Source organism: Jaculus jaculus, chromosome 8 (assembly GCF_020740685.1).
Source record: "Jaculus jaculus isolate mJacJac1 chromosome 8, mJacJac1.mat.Y.cur, whole genome shotgun sequence".
NCBI lineage: Eukaryota > Metazoa > Chordata > Mammalia > Rodentia > Dipodidae > Jaculus > Jaculus jaculus.
The window spans coordinates 58,706,013-58,722,527 of NC_059109.1; positions in this window are offsets into that span (position 1 = coordinate 58,706,013).

The following is a 16,515-nucleotide window of genomic DNA, read 5'->3' on the forward strand; positions in this document are numbered from 1 at the left end:
GACCTCTTCCTAGCTGCAGAAATGGAGGAGGAAAACTTACAACATCTGGGCTATTGCATATGTGCCAGGAAGGCTCAACTGTGTGTAAGGTAACCTACTTGGGATACAAACTCCAAGAAGGTAAGAGAATGCTGTAAGCCTCTAGGATTCAGGCCATCACTCAAATCCCCACTAAGAGACAGATCTGAGAATTCCTTGGAGCTGTAGGATATTGTAGAATTTGGATTCCAAGGTTTGCCAAGCCTCTTTATGAGGCCACAAGAGGAAAAAATAAAAAAGATTTTAATTGGACTGAAAATGAGGAAGAAACATTCTAAGAACTAAAGTCAGCCCTTACATCAGCCCCCTGCTCTGATGCTCCCAGACCTAACCAAACCCTTCCATTTGTACATAGATGAAAAAAAGGGGACAATCATGGGCATCCATGATATCTCTCAGTGGCCTACTTTTCTAAAAAGCTAGACGCAGTAGGTGCTGGTTGGCCTTCTTGTCTCTGGGCTACTACAGTTGCTACTATTCTGACAAAGGATGTTGAAAAATTAATCTTGGGAGAGGCTTTATTGATTACAGCCCCACATGCAATAGAGAATATTTTAAAAAGCCCCCCCCACCAACTGATGGCTCACCAACCCTCTTATAACCCACTATCAGGCCTTGCTCTTAGATCAGCAAAGGAAACAATTTTGCCAGACCCAGACTTTGAACCCAGCCTCCCTGCTGCCAGAAACTGAAGAAGCTCCTCTGCACGACTGCCTAGAAATCACCTCCACCTTCTATGGACTCCTTCAAGACCTGACAGATATGGTCTGGCTGGATCCTGATCTGGTGACGTGCTCTGATGGCAGCAGCTTTGTCATGGATGGAATCAGGTATGCAGGGGTGGCTGTGGTGACTATGGAAGAAACCCTGTGGGCTGAGGCCATGCTTTGGGGTACATCAGCTCATAAAACTAAATTTATAGCACTTACCAAGGCTCTGATATTGGGAAAAGACAAGACAGTGAATGTCTACACAGCCAACTATTATGCTTTTGCCATGGCATATGTAAATGGGGCCATCTGCTGGGAGTGAAAGTTATTAGTAGAAGAAGGTAAAGACATTAAAAATAAAAATAAAATTCTGGACTTATTGGCTACCATTTGGGTGCCTGCTAAAGTGGCTATAATCTATTGTCTGGGTCATCAGAAAGGGGGGGGGCCACAGAAGTGAGAGGGAATAGACTGGCAGATCTAGCAACAAAGAGTCCTGCCTCGCAGCATTCGTCAGATTGTCTGGTCACCCTCAGAGCACCCACTCTTCCTGAGAGACCAGCATACATGGAACAGGACCTACATCTTACCTCTCATCTGATGAAGGAACAGACCCAACAAGGAATTGTATCAACTGGAGAATGGATGGCTGTTGCTGTCCGAAGCCCTAGGATAGAGACTGGCTAAACAACTACATGAAGGAACTCACTTAGGAAGCAACAAGCTATCCATACTAATAATCCCAAGTATGGATTCAATTGTTAAGGACACCACCACCCACTGTCAGGCCTGCCAGTAGACAAATGTTTCCTTGGGTAAGTTACCACCAATGTGGACGAATGAGCAGGGAACAGAGTCAGGTAGATACTGGGAAGTTGACATCATAGAGGCAAAGCCAGGTCAGTCTGGATATAAATATTTACTTGTTTATGTTGATACCTTTTCAGGATGGGTGGAAGTTTACCTGACCAAGAGTGAGACAGCCCAAATAGTAGTTAAGAAATTGTTAGAAGAGACAATTCCCCATTACGGATTGTGCCTCAGGATAGGATCAGATTTTGGGCCTGCCTTTGTGTCAAAAATCACCAAGGAATTGACCAAGATGGTGGGGATTAATTGGAAACTACGTTGTGCCTATCATCCCCAAAGTTCAGGACAGGAAAAAAAAAAATTAATTGGACCCTAAAGGAGACTTTAACTAAATTAACCCTAGAGACCAGTGAAGGATGAGTGGGACTCCTTCCCTTCACCCCGTTAAAGGCCAGGTACACCCTTTATGTAAAAGGAATCGCTCCATTTAAAATTATGTATGGAAACCACTCCCCTCTACCCTGCCCCAGATGGTTCTAGAACAGATAACTGACTTTACTAATAAAAGGCTTCTTTGTTTTATCCAAGCCTTACAAAGGGTCCAGGAGCCCATTGTTCTGGCAGTCAAAGCTGCCTTGAGACCACCCTATTTGCCCCCACCCCTTTCAGCCTGACAACAGGGTTTGGATCAAGAGACACCACACTGGGATGTTGGACCCCCACTGGAAGTGACCGCACCATGTCATTCTAACCACTCCAATGGCGGTGAAAGTGGAGGGGGCAAAATAGAAGAGGATTAGATTTACTTTTTAAGAAACAAGGGGACCTATGTATGGCTTCAGGTCAAACTTATTGCTTTTATGCCCTGTCATATTGTCTCTAGTGCATGTTATAAACAGGCTTGCTTAATTCAATAATGACTGAGTTTTATTTTATTCTTGAGCTGTGTATAATCAGTCTCAATCAAGGTTTCATTTAATTAATTGTCTCATTTCTAGTATCTTAAGTTCATTGCTTATAGAGATATTTATACTTAAAACATGTTTCCTGCCCTAGACTAGATTGGAAATTCTAGTCTAAAGATATGCAAAGTGCTATGGATCCTCCTGAAGATCCTGTGCATATTACTATTATTTGTTTTGGCTTGGTGATTTTCTCTCTCTGCCTTGCCATGTGAAAGCAGGCCAGCTTCTTCTACCATTACAGAACTTCACCTGGATCAGTAAGCCTCAATAAATATCCCTTACTCCATAACTATGCTGGGTCTGGAAGTTTATCTCAGTGACCTGAAGTTGTCTACTACAGTAGTCAAGGAAGATCTGCCATATCTCACAAGTGTTTGCAACTCAAATGTGTGCCACTATACCAGACAAGTGTTATTAAAGAAAAGTTCCCTATCTTAATACTTCAAGAAAAGCTAAAGTTGAATTCTCTGAGCCACAGGAGAAGCCAAGGAAGGGATTTTCCACTCATATCAGCCTCCTTGAAACTCAAGAAACTTGAAGAAGACAGCAGAGACCAGCTGAGTGGCTCATGATGAAGAGGATCATGGGGACTAGCCATACAGCTACAGTAGAACTTCAGGTACCCTTACAGCTTCCCCTATCCCAACTGCCAACACCAGCAACCACTGGAGACCTTGGGAAAGGAGATCACTCACACAGCACCCAGCACCCAGCACAGGTGATCAGAGCAGCAGACCTACTGACACAGCCAGCCTAGCTGAGCCCAAAGTGCATTAAAGAGGGACCCAAGCAGGCACAGAGCATAGCTGATACCAGAGCCATCCCAAAAGGTAACAGAGCCTACTTATACAAGGTCAGTACCTGCCAAAAAGCCTGGTATATAGGCCTGCATTGGAAGTGCTAATTGCACCTTCCATGTCAGGTCATGTTATATGTTAGACCTGATGATGGTTGGATTTGGTCAGATACAGGAAGTGCCTGGGGGTGGGGTGTGAGGTAGGCCTGTGACCAAGATTCTCTGAATGTCTACTTATCTTCCCTTAAGAATTTTGCTTAACAATGCAGGCCCAGGGTAATGCTATTCAGACAAGCAGAATATCCTGTTTATCTACCATCCTGATCTGCTTAAGCAAGTGTTTCATTCCATTATTTTATGAGCTCCTACAAGGAAGTGACTTCTATTTTTCTCTAAGCTTGACATAAAGAAATGTAGAGAAACATTTTGCTTTTTTTACACCATAAAAGACAGGCACTGTCTGTGGGTGAAAGGCTAGAAAATGGTATTTCAAGCAAATGGGCCCAAGAAACAAGCAGTTGTTGCTATCCTAATATCTGACATAATAGACTTCAAACCAACATCAGTGAGGAAAGATAAAGAAGGTCATTTTATATTGATTAAAGGAACAATTCAACAGAAAGGCATTATAATTCTAAACATATATGCACCTATTATGGAGGCTCACAATTTCATCAAATGAACACTATTACATTTAATGTCACAGATAACACAAAATACAGTTGTAGTGGGTGACTTCAGTATCTTACTTTCATTAATTGACAGGTCATCCTGGCAAAAAATAAACAGAGAGACATCTGGATTAAATGTCATATAACAAATGGACCTAACAGATATATACAGGACATTCCATTAAAATCCTACAGAATATATATTATTATCAACACATAGAACATTCTCTAAAATAGACCATATATTAGGACACAAAGTACATCTTAACAAATTCAGGAAAATTGAAATAATTCCTTGTACTCTATTTGATCACAATGATATTATCTATAAATCAGCAACAAGAAAAACTACAGAGCATACACAACATCATGGAGACTGAACAGTACACTACTGAATGATGAATGGTGTGGTAGTTTAAATATATGGCCCCTGATATATTCAATGTTTTATTAGCGTGTAGTTTTGATCTGTAGCCACTTGGCTGGAGGCACTGTCACCAGGTGGCTTTTAGGGTACAGCCCCAAGGTGTGGTAGTGGGTTTGATATTCCAATCTAAAGATGTTCAAAGTGTGCCTAGCTGGAGTTCCTGAAGTGTGCTGTGCTGTGTGGCTTTTTGGCTTGGTTTTCTCTCTCTGCTTGGACCTGTGAAGGCAGGTCATCTTCTTCTGTCATTATGGAATCTGGGTCTGTAAGCTCCAATAAATCTATTTCTCTATAACTGTGTCTTGTCTGGAAGTTCATCTCAGTGAACATGAAGCTGTCTGCTACAAATGGGTCACTGAAGAAATTAAACAGGAAATGAAACAACTCATAGAATCAAATGATAATGAAAATACAACATATCAAAACCTTTGGGACACAATGAAGGTGGTCCTACGGGGGAAATTTATTGCTTTAAGTGACTATATTAAGAAATTAGAACGGTTGCAAGTAAACAATTTAATGCTCCACCTTAAGGCCTTGGGAAAAGAAGAGTAAGACAAACCAAAAGTCAGTAGATGGGAAGAAATAATAAAGATTAGGGCAGAAATTAATGAAATAGAAACAACCACCACCACAACAGAAAACAATACAAAGAATCAATGGAAAAAAAAAAAGTTGGTTCTTTGAAAGGATAAACAAGATTGATAAACCCTTAGCAAATCTTACCAAAAGAAAGAAGAGACAGAAATTGATAAAATTAGAGTTGAAAAAGGCATGATTACAACACATACCAAAGAATTACAGAAACTCATAAGGATATAATTTAAGAACTTATATTTCACTAAGTTTGAAATTCTGAAAAAAAATGAATGATTTTCTTCATTTTTATGACCTACCAAAATTACATCAAGATGAGATAAACCATTTAAATAGACCTATAATAAATATGGAGATCCAAGTAGTTAATAAAAAAAAATCCCAACTAAAAAATGTCCAGGAGTAGATGAACTCACAGATATATTTTACCAGACCTCTGTGAAAGAACTAACACCAATGGTTCTCAAACTTTTCCATAAAATAGAAAAGGAAGGAATACTACCAAACTCCTTCAAGCCAGCATCACTCTGATATGAAAACTAGAAAGACAGGGCAAAAAAAGAATATTACAGGCCAATCTCCCTCCTGAACATAGGTGCAAAAATTCTGAATAAAATATTGGCAAATGGAATACAAGAATATATCAAAAAGATCATTCACCCTTACCAAGTAGGCTTTATCCCAGAGATTCAGGGATGGAATGATTCAAAATATACATTGATAAATGTAATACACTATTAAATGAACTATAGGACAGAAGTCACATAATCATCTCAATAGATGTAGAAAAGGCATTTGACAAAATTCTACGTCCCTTCCTAAAGAAACTTGGAATAGAAGGAACATATCTCAACATAATCAAATCTATTTATGACAGATCTACAGCCAACATAATACCAAATGGGGAAAAACTTGAAGCGTTTCCATTAAATTCAAGAACAAGACAAGGGGGGGTCCACTGTCCCCACTTTTATTTACCATAGTACTAGAATACTTATCCATAACAATAAGGAGCACACACACACGCACATAATAATACAAATTCAAAGGGATCAAATTGTCATTATTTGCACATGACATGATCCTATACATAAAGGACCCTAAAGATTTTATCAGTAAACTATTAGAGCTGATAAAGGGTTTGAGCAATGTAGCAGGATATAAAATAAGTACACGAAGTTCAGTACCTTTCCTATATACTAACAGCAAGCATGCTGAGGATGAAATCAGGGAATCACTCCTTTTCATAATTGCCTAAAAAAAAAAGTATCTTGGAATAAATCTAATCAAGGAAATAAAGGGTCTCTACGATGAAAATTTTAAAACACTCAAAACAGAAATTGCAGAAGATACTAGGAAATGGAAAGGCATCCATATTTTTGGAGTGGTAGAACCAATCTTGTGACAATGTCAATCTTACCCAAAGCAATCTAAATATTTAATGTAATCCCCATCAAAATTCCAATGGCATTCTTCATGGAAATAGAAAAACATCCTAAAATTCATATGAAGCACAAAAAAGCCTCAAATAGCAAAAACAATGTTTTTAAGTTAAAAAAAATTGTTTATTTATTTGAAAGCGACAGAGTGAGAAAGAGGCAGAGAGGGAGAGAGACAGAGAGAGAGAATGGGTGCGCCAGGGCCTTTGGCTACTGCAAACAAATTCCAGACATGTGCGCCCCCTTGTGCATCTGGCTAACGTGGGTCCTGGGGAATCAAGCCTCGAACCGGGGTCCTTAGGCTTCACAGGCAAGCACTTAACCACTAAGCCATCTCTCCAGCCCAGCCAAAACGATTTTGAACAACAAAAATAAGGCTGGCTGTATCACCATACCCTATTTTAAGCTATATTACAGAGACATGCTGACAAAAACTGGCACAAAGCTACACAGATCAGTGGAACAGAATAGAGAACTCAGATGTAAATCCAGGCAGCTACAGCCATCTGATTTTTGACAAAAATGCCAAAAATATTCATTGGAGAAAACACAGCCTCTTTAACAAATGGTGCTGGGAAAACTGGATATGTATATGTAGAAGGATGAAAATATATCCATATCTCTACATGCACAAGAACTAAGTCCTAATGGCTCAAAGAAAATAAATGTTGGTGAGGATGCAGAAAAAGAGGAAGCCTTCTACACTATTGGTGGGAATGCAATCTAGTACAGCCATTGTGGAGGTTCCTGGGATAGCTAAAAATAGATTTGCCATATGATCCAACTATACCACTCCTAGGCATATATCCTAAGGACTTATCTCACTACCTTAGAGATACTTGCTAATACATATTTATTGCATTTCTATTCACAGTAGCTAGAAAATGGAAGCAGCCTAAATGTCCCTTAACTAATGAATGGATAATGAAGATGTGGTACATTTATAAAATGGAGTTCTGCTCAGTGGCAAAGAAAAATGAAATTATGAAATTTGCAATGAAATAGATAGAATTGGAAAGGGTTATACTAAGTGATGTAACCCAGGCCCAGAAAGCCAAACATCACATATTTTCTCTCATATGTGGATCCTAGCTTCAAATGTATAGACTTGTATGTGAGTTGGAGTAAAAACCAGAATCAGAAGCCAATAAGCTAGAAAAATGCTGTAAGGCAGGGAGGAGAGGGGAGGATTTAAGGGGATGGCATTATATATATGTAAGTAGATGAACAGATTACTGGGGATAAGTGAGGTCATGGGAAGAGATTTAGTTAATGAAATGTGGGGGTAGGGTTAATCAAAATTCAAGATGGTGTGAATAGTCCATATAGAAATTTGCTGTTTTATTTTTTTGGAATGGTACATCCAGAAGCCATAGACTATTACTAGAAAAGTTTCAGTGCTAGGGATAGGATACCTTCCAGTGAGTTGTTGGTCAGTGAGTTTCATCCAGCCAATGGAGTTAGTTCATTTGCAGTGGCTGGAGGCCCTGGCATGCTTACTCTCTCTGCCTCTCTTTTCTTTATCTCTCTCTGCTTTCAAATAAATAAAAAATTTAAAAATGTTAATGTAAACATAATAGAAGTTATTGTCACCTGAGATTATTTGAGTTAGAGGACACGTAGAAAATTAGTCATGAAAAATGTGTGGAAATTTTTGAGAGACAAAACAAACAAACAAAAAAATCAAAGCAAATGCCTACTTCTGGAATAAAGAGGAAAGAAGAAAAGTTATCATGTGCATCCATCTAATATGTGAATCTCTTTCTTTCTATTTTTTTAAGACATGATCTCATTACCTTTGGAATTTATTCTTCTGCCTCAGCCTCATCAGTGTATCAGCTAAAGACATAAACCAAATCTTCAAGCCATTTTCTGTTCTTTAAAATTTGATCACTTCACTATTTCTGTTCCTTATTATTCATTCACTTCTTTTTATTTTTTGAGGGAGGGTCTCACTCTAGTTCAGGCTGATCTGAAATTTACTATGTAGTCTCAGGATGGCTTTGAACTCACGGCAATCTGCCTACCTCTGCCTCCAAAGTGCTAGAATTAAAGGCATATGACACCATGCCCAGCTCAATTAAATGACTTCTTTTGTTTAAAATTTTTATTAACATTTTCCATGATTATAAAAAAAATCCCATGGTAATTCCCTCCCTCCCCCCAACACTTTCCCCTTTGAAATTCCATTCTCCATCATATTACCTCCCCATCTCAATCATTGTACTTACATATATACAATATCAACCTATTAAGTACCGTCCTCCCTTCCTTTCTTTTCCCTTTATGTCTCCTTTTAAAATTACTGGCCTCTGCTACCAAGTATTTTCCTTCTCATGCAGAAGCCCAATCATCTGTAGCCAGGATCCACATATGAGAGAGAACATGTGGCACTTGGCTTTCTGGGCCTGGGTTACCTCACTTAGTATAATCCTTTCCAGGTCCATCCATTTTTCTGCAAATTTCATAACTTCATTTTTCTTTACCGCTGAGTAGAACTCCATTGTATAAATGTGCCACATCTTCATTATCCACTCATCAGTTGAGGGACATCTAGGCTGGTTCCATTTCCCAGCTATGATAAATTGAGCAGCAATAAACATGGTTGAGCACGTACCTCTAAGGAAATGAGATGAGTCCTTTGGATATATGCCTAGGAGTGCTATAGCTGGGTCATATGGTAGATCAATCTTTAGCTGGTTTAGGAACCTCCACACTGTTTTCCACAATGGCTGGACCTGATTGCATTCCCACCAGCAGTGTAGAAGGGTTCCTCTTTTTCCACATCCCCGCCAACATTTATGATCATTTGTTTTCATGATGGTGGCCAATCTGACAGGAGTGAGATGGAATCTCAATGTAGTTTTAATCTGCATTTCCCTGATGACTAGTGACATAGAAGATTTTTTTAGATGCTTATATGCCATTCGTATTTCTTCCTTTGAGAATGCTCTATTTAGCTCCATAGCCCATTTTTTGATTGGCTTGTTTGATTCCTTATTATTTAACTTTTTAAGTTCTTTGTATATCCTAGATATTAATCCTCTATCAGATATGTAGCTGGAGAAGATTTTTTCCCATTCCATAGGTTGCCTATTTGCTTTTTTCACTGTGTCATTTGCAGTGCAAAATCTTTGTAATTTCATGAGGTCCCAGTGATTAATCTGTGGTTTTATTGCCTGAGCAATTGGGGTTGTATTCAGAAAGTCTTTGCCAAGACCAATATGTTGAAGGGTTTCCCCTACTTTTTCCTCTAGCAGTTTCAGAGTTTCAGGTCTGATGTTAAGGTCTTTAATCCATTTGGACTTAATTCTTGTGCATGGCGAGAGAGAAGAATCTATTTTCATCCTTCTGCAGATATATATATCCAGTTTTCCCAACACCATTTGCTGAAGAGGCTGTCTTTTCTCCAATGAGTATTTTTGGCATTTTTATCGAATATCAGGTGGCTGTAGCTACTTGGGTCCTCTATTCTACATGTCTGTTTTTGTGCCAGTACCACGCTGTTTTTGTTACTATGGCTCTGTAGTATAGTTAAAATCAGGTATGGTGATATCACCAGCCTTATTTTTGTTGCTCAGTATTATTTTAGATATGCAAGGATTTTTGTGATTCCAAATGAATTTTTGGATTGTTTTTTTTTAATTTCCATGGAGAATGCATTTGGAATTTTGACAGGGATTGCATTAAATGTGTAGATTGCTTTAGGTAAGATTGCCATTTTCACAATATTGATTCTTCCAATCCAGGAACAAGGGATATTTCTCCACTTTCTAGTGTCTTCTGAAATTTCTTGCTTGAGTGTTTTGAAGTTCTCATTGTAGAGATTCTTTAGTCCTTCATTAGGTTAATTGCAAGGTATTTTATTTTATTTTATTTTTTTGATGCAATTGTGAAAGGAGTGATTCTCTGATTTCATCCTCTGTGTGTTTGTTGTTAGCATATATGAAGGCTACTGATTTCTGTGTATTTATATTGTATCCTGCTACATGGCCGTAGCTTTTGATCATCTCTAACAGTTTGCTAGTAGAGTCTTTAGGGTCCTTTATGTATAGATGTCATCTGCAAATAATGATAACTTGATCTCTTCCTTTCCAATTATTCCATATTGCTATGGCTAAGACTTCCAAAACTATATTAAATAAAAGTGGGGACAGCGAACACCCTTGTCTTCTTCCTGATTTTAGTGGAAAAGCTTCCAGTTTTTCCAAATTTAGTAATATGTTGGCTGTAGGCTTGTCATAAATAGCCTTTATTATATTGAGATATGTTCCTTCTATTCCCAGTCTCTGTAGGACTTTTATCATGAAGGGATGTTGGATTTTGTCAAATGCTTTCTCTGCATCTAATGAGATGATCATGTGATTTTTGTCCTTCAACCTGTTTATGTAATGTATTACATTTATAGATTTGCATATGTTGAACCATCCCTGCATCTCTGGGATAAAGCCTACTTGGTGAGGGTGAATGATCTTTTTGATATATTCTTATATTCTGTCTGCCAATATTTTGTTGAGAATTTTTGCATCTATGTTCATGAGGGAGATTGGTCTGTGATTTTCTTTTTTTGTTCCATCTTTGCCTGGTTTTGGTATCAGGGTGATCCTGGCCTCATAGAAGGAGTTTGGTAGAACTCTTTCTTTTTCTATTTCCTGGAAAAGCTTAAGAAGCAATGGTGTTAGCTCTTCCTTAAAGGTCTGGTAAAATTCAGCAGTGAATCCATCTGGGCCTGGCCTGTTTTTAGTTGGGAGATTATTGATAACTGTTCAGAACTCCATATTTGTTATAGGTCTATTTAAGTGATTAATCTCATTTTGATTTAATGTAGGTAGGTCATATAAATCAAGGAAATCATCAATTTCTTTCAGATTTTCATACTTTGTGGAGTATATGCTTTTATAGTATGTCCCTATGATTTTTTGAATTTCTCTGGAATCTGTTGTGATGTTACATTTTTCGTCTCTGATTTTATTAATTTGTGTCTCTTCTCTCTTGGTCAGATTTGCTAAGGGTTTATCAATCTTGTTTATCCTTTCAAAGAACCATCTATTTGTTTCATTAATTCTTTGGATTTTTTTTTTTTTGTTTCTATTTCATTAATTTCTGCCCTAATCTTTATTATTTCTTCCCATCTACTGATTTTTGGTTTGCCTTGTTCTTCTATTTCCAAGGCTTTAAGGTGAAGCATTAGGTCGTTTACTTGCGACCTTTCTGATTTCTTAATATAGGCACTTAAGGCTATAAATTTACCTCTTAGAACTGACTTCATTGTGTCCCAGAGATTCTGGTATATTGTGTTCTCATTATCGTTTGACTCTATAAATTTTTTGATTTCCTTCTTGATTTCTTCATTGACCCATTCATCATTTAGTAGTGTATTGTTTAGTTTCCATGATTTTGTGTATGCTCTATAGCCTTTCTTTCTACTGATTTGTAGTTTAATTCCATTGTGGTCAGATAGAATGCAAGGAATTATTTAAATGTTCCTGAATTTGTTAAGATTTGCTTTGTGTCCTAATATATGGTCTATTTTAGAGAATGTTCCATATGCTGCTGAAAAGAATGTATATTCTGCAAACTTTGGATGAAATGTCCTGATATATCTGTTAGGTCCATTCCTTCTATGGCCTCATTTAGTCCAGATGCCTCTCTGTTTATTTTTTCCTGGGATGGCTTGTCAATTTTGAGATTGGGGTGTTAAAGTCACCCACCACCACTGTGTTTGGTGTTATCTGTGGTCTTCGTTCTAATAGTGTTTGATGAATTTGGGAGCTCCCATGTTAGGTGCATATATGTTTAGGATTGTAATGTCCTCCTGTTGAAGTGTGCCCTTCATCATTATAAAGTGACCTTCCTTATCTTTCTTGACTAACATTGGACTAAAGTCTACCTTGTCAGATATTAGGATAGCAACACCTGCTTGTTTCTAGGCCCATTTGCTTGAAACACCGTCTTCCAACCTTTCACCCTTAGATAATGTCTATCCTTTGTAGAAAAGTGAGTTTCTTGGGGACAAAAAATTGTAGAAGCCTGCCTTTAAACCCAGTCTGCAAACCTATGTCTTTTCGTTGGGGCATTGAGGCAGTTGATATTAAGAGATATTATTGAAAAGTGTGTGTTTATGTTTGCCATTTTTTTTGTGTGTTTCTGGTTCTACCTGTACTTTCTTGTGTTAACTAGTATTTGAGTATTGCTTGTTTTTTCTAGGTTCCTTATATGTGTGCTTTTCCTTTTCTTCAGCATGGAGGATTCTATCAAGTATTTTCTGTAGAGCTGGTTTTGTCTTCAAATACTCCTTTAACCTGCTTTTGTCATGGAATGTCCTTATTTCTCCATCTATTTGAATGGATAGTTTTGCAGGATACAGTAACCTTGGTTGACAGCTGTTATCTTTCAGAACTTGGAATATATCACTCCAAGCCCTGCTGGCTTTAAAAGTTTGTGTTGAATAATCTGCTGTAATCCTGATGGGCTTGCCTTTGTAGGTAACTTGAGTTTTCTGTCTAACTGCTTTCAATATTTTTTCTTTGGTTTGTGTGTTTATAAGTTTGATTATAATATGGCGAGGAGAGGTTCTTTCCAGGTTTTTTCTGGCTGGGGTTCTAAAGGCTTCTCGTATCTGCATTGGCACTTCTTTCCCAATTTTGGGGAAATTTTCTTCTATGATTTTGTTGAAGATGCCTACTATGCCTTTGGAGTGGAATTCTTCTCATTCTACTATGCCCTGAATTCTTTTTTTTTAACAATTCTTTTTTTTTTTTAATTAATTATTTATTTATTTGAGAGCAACAGACACAGAGAGAAAGACAGATAGAGGGAGAGAGAGAGAATGGGCGCGCCAGGGCTTCCAGCCTCTGCAAACGAACTCCAGAAGTGTGCGCTCCCTTGTGCATCTGGCTAATGTGGGACCTGGGGAACCGAGCCTCGAACCGGGGTCCTTAGGCTTCACAGGCAAGAGCTTAACCGCTAAGCCATCTCTCCAGCCCTGCCCTGAATTCTTATATTTGATCTTTTCATAGTGTTCTGAATATCTGGAAATTCCCACTCATGCTTTTCTATAAACTTGTCTTTTTCTTTTTTGGCCTGTATTAGATCTGCCTCCTGGTCTTCTAGCTTACATATTCTGTCCTCTCCCTCATCCATCCTACTGGTGAGATTTTCTACAGAGCTTTTTATTTCATTAACTGTATTCTTTATTGCTAGTAATTCTGATTGGTTTTCCTTTATTATTTCTATTTCCTTATTTATGTCTTGTATTGCTTTCTTTATATCATTAAATTGCTGTCCTGTGTCTTCTTTGATTTCCTCTTTGATTCCTTTGACTTTTTCTTTGACTCCTTCAACATATTTGCAATCATTCTTTTTAATCTTTCTCAGTCATTTCCTCTAACTCGTTCTCACTGGAGGTCATTTCTGATGTATTAATAATTTTAGGTGTATTTATATCGTCTCGCTTTTTAGTGTTTCTTGTGTTATAATGTATATATTTTTGCATTGTGGATTAAGTTAATGCTTGGAGTTTTTAGCTAGCTGGGTATTCTTAGCTGTATCAATTGATTTGACGTTATATATTTTCAGGGTAGGAGCTTAAGGTGTTAGGTATGGCTCTTAAGACTCTCAGAGTATGTACAAAGTGTTCCTAGGGGTTGAGTTTCCCTGCTATGGGAGTATTCAAGTAGGCTGAGTGGAATAAAATACAGGTAGATTCTAAAATTTAACTAAACACTGTACACATTCAATCAAAAACAGCCCCAAGTATTTATGCAAGAATAGTTATTATTATAATGACCAGATCCTCTATCCACAAAGAGGTTAAGATTTCTGGTCTGTCGAGGGTTCCAAGTCAGCTTGTGACCATGATAGACCCTTCCTTGTGCAGTCCTAGTTACCTTGGATGATTTTGGTCTCAGTGAAGTTGCTGCCTGGGTCGTCAGCTGCTGTTCTTATTTCTGGAGCTGGGCACTGGCTTTTCCTGCAGGGCAAACTGAGCCTGGCAATTGTGGCCCTGCAGATCAGCATCCCTGCTACTGGAACTGCTGCTGCTAAAGTTGCTGCTGCTGGGTCTGTAGCTGCAGCTGCTGAAGCTGCTGCTGCTGGGTCCATTGCCTCTGCTGCCACTGAAGCTGCTGCTGCGGGATCTGCTGCTCCTGCTTCTCCTGGGTCTGCTGCTGATGGCTCTGCCCCTGCTGCCACTACTGGATCTGCTGCTGCTGGCACTGCTGTTACTGGTGCCAGAGCCACTGATGTTGCTGCTGAACTCTGCTCCTGCTTGGTTCCCGCTCTAAATTCAATGACTTCTAATACCCACATAGGCAACTTATAGCAGGATCAATTGGGAATATATTTTGACAGCACTGATATGGAGTTTTGTCATTTTCTGTTGACAGTTTGTGATTAGCTTCTCTGCCCAAGTATTTGGATCAAATTCATGATTTTATAGCTTCCAAGGTTGTTGTGCTGGGTCTCTCCAGTTGTTAGGAAGTATAATTTTTCTCATGTTCAGCTTCTCTTTGCTCTATTCAGGAATCAATTTGGGAATCTTCCTATTGTTTTTGGTAATGACTGATTCTCTCTTATAGTCTCCTTTGTACTTTCTACTGGCTAATTTATCTCTCATTTATGTGGGCTTTTCTCCTATGACAGTTCCCAAGATGGTTGTAGCTCTTTTGTTTTTTTTGCAAGGTAGGGTCTCACTCTGGCCCAGGCTGACCTGGAATTCACTATGCAGTCTTAGGTTGGCCTCAAACTTATGGTGATCCTCCTACCTATGCCTCCCAAGTGCTGGGATTAAAGGCGTGCTCCACCACACCTGGCTGATTTTAGCTTTTTTAAATGAACTCAAAGCAATGTTTCATGCACTTCATGGGAGACATGGAGTTGGTGCTATTCATAGCCATGACATTTGACAGGCATATAGCAATATGTAAGCCTTCTCACTACTTGCACATTAGAAACCCTAAAAGATGTGTCTCATTTGTAGTCATTGGTTTGGTAATAGGAGTGATCCATGCTGTATCTCCATTTTCTTTCATTATAAATTTGCCATTTTGTGGCTCTAACAAATAGACAGTTTTTACAGTGACTTTCCCAGATTATAAAACTTGTGTGCACAGATGGAGCCAAGCTTAAATGTATGTATACACACATACATACACATTTGTACATATGTGTGTGTACTTTGCTGCTCAAAAGTAAATTATTTTAATTTTTAAAGAAGACAACTGTATGGTTCTACCTCAACTAGTTCAGATCGCTATAGTACGGAGTTAACACATTTATTGGTTAATATATGCCATATGTCCTATTGTAAATGCCTTGGAATTTTAAAGGAATACACATCATCCTAAATGCCCATCACGTTTATTTACAACTGAAGTATTAAAGATTCTTAGCATACTCCAGGCAAGTCCAGCTTCAAGGACATGTGACTTGTGTTGTATGGGATCCAACACTTAAAGATTACACATGTATTACAACATCCTGATGTTTATGTCTTGAAATATTGAAAAAAAATTGGTTTGTATTATTTATTTATTTATTTTTATTTGAGACAGAGAGAAAGGAAGAGAGAGAGAGGGAGAGAGAGCAAGAGAGAGAGAGAGTGAGCCGGCATGTGGGCATGCCAGGGCCTTTAGCCATTGCAAACAAACTCCAGATACCATTTTGTGCATCTTGCTTACATGGAATCTGGAGGCATCAAGCCTGGGTCCTTAGGCTTCGCAGGCAAGTGCCTAAAGCACTAATCCATCTCTCTAGCCCAAAATATTTAAAATTTTAATGAGAGACCGTAGAAATTCATTTTGCATTGAGCCCTGACATTATATATGTAGCATCACTGGAGGTATAGTGAACTTCTGGATTTTCCCCTGTATCTTTAGCCTCAAGTATATATGAAGATGAAGGTACCCATACACGATTTTTGGACAAAGCCTGTTCCTCTTCCAAACTTGTTAATTCTGAAGTAGGACCAACAAACTTTTTTTTTTTCCTGTAAAATGTCCAAGCAAAAAAGTAAAAAGTTTTTTTTTTTGAAAGTAAAAAGTCAACAAGAGGTTGGAGAATTG